Raw genomic sequence first — 1537 nt, 5'->3', positions numbered from 1 at the left:
TCATTATCTATAGTATATTTCACTTTGTTCTGTTTATGATTATTTTTATTGTGTATCCATTCCTTGATGTCACTGCAGCTTTCAATTACATGTATTTCTAATATCTTGCACTTATACCCAATGGTACTCCTTTATTTTTTTGTTTTGCACCATCAGGTTACACCTTTAGCTAAAATGAGCTCTTGTACCAGTGGCAGCTGAATCAGATACTTAAATTAAAAATAAATTATAGTTACAACTGGATTTTTTTACCAATTTTTAAAGTTGTTCCACCAAAGTCAATGTGGTCATTGGCCATTTTGCCAAAAAAATGAAAATGAGTGAATTCTCAATTTTTATATTTTATACATGTACTTATGCTGTGTAGAAAGTTGGAGCCAATTTCAATCAAAACTGGATTTTTAGGAATTATTAAAGTTGCTCCAAAATCGGACCAAAGTCCTTGTAGCATTATAGAGAACATGAGTGGTTATGTCTGTCCTAATTGTGGACATCATTCAAACATGTTTGGTAAAGTAGGAGGAGCTGACAAACTGTCTAAAGATGTGGGTGTGGACATAATAGGTTACTAACTTACTTATGCATGATCATTTTTCTGTACTGAATTTATTCCTTTTTGTCCTCTCCCTTCTCTTTTTCTTCCTCTCTTTTCCTTCCCTATCCCCCCTCTCTTTGCTCTAAATTAAGTGATGCGTGAGTTGATTTTCTGTGCATGGTTTATTAAGCCCACGTGATCTCCACGCAATACTCAATGTTCAAACGGAATTGAAATCCGCTGTACCACTTGGATCACAATTGCATGCTCCGTAAACTGTATAATACATATACAGTAGTATGGAGAGGAGTTTACGGAACACGCAATGATCCAAGTGGAGTGAAAAGGGCAATATAGTGAGCTGAGTACAGCTGACCATGACTTTCACGGAAGTAATCAATAGGGGGTGCGGCTATGACTGTCCGCGCGCGCCATGTTGGGTGGCAACATAGATATACTTTTTAGTATAAGCCTTCAACTGCTCATTGTCCTTGAATTTTTAATTATTTGTTCCTTTCTGTCAATTTAAGTTGTAAAATCCGTTATTATTATTATTATTATTATTATTACAAACAATAGATATACATGGCGGACAAAAATCCGTTCAATATTATTTCTTTGTATATACGGTATCACAAACTAATTCTCGCCTAAAGGGGTCTATATATCTCTCCTGGGTGACTTGAATAGTCGCGGTTACTCTACTTCTTTTGAATCTATTGAGATTGGTTCTCTTCAGTGGCCATTTCCAACCTGCCACTGTATCATCTCTCCATTCGATATTAAACCATCTACATCGCCGTACTATATCCAAACTCCTCCTCACACTATCAAAGTCTGCTATCACCAGCTCACAAATAATATTCAATTGCCGTAAGCCAACCGAGTGGAGTACATCTCATCCCAATGCACCTCAACTCTCTTAACTGTGTATAATACAAGTAAACAAAAAACATTAAAAATGGGAAAATAGTAGGATTGAATGGGGAAAAAAGTAAGGAA

This window comes from Amphimedon queenslandica, unplaced genomic scaffold, assembly GCF_000090795.2.
Source record: "Amphimedon queenslandica unplaced genomic scaffold, v1.1 AMPQUscaffold_11244, whole genome shotgun sequence".
Taxonomy (NCBI): domain Eukaryota; kingdom Metazoa; phylum Porifera; class Demospongiae; order Haplosclerida; family Niphatidae; genus Amphimedon; species Amphimedon queenslandica.
This window is presented reverse-complemented; position numbering follows the sequence as displayed.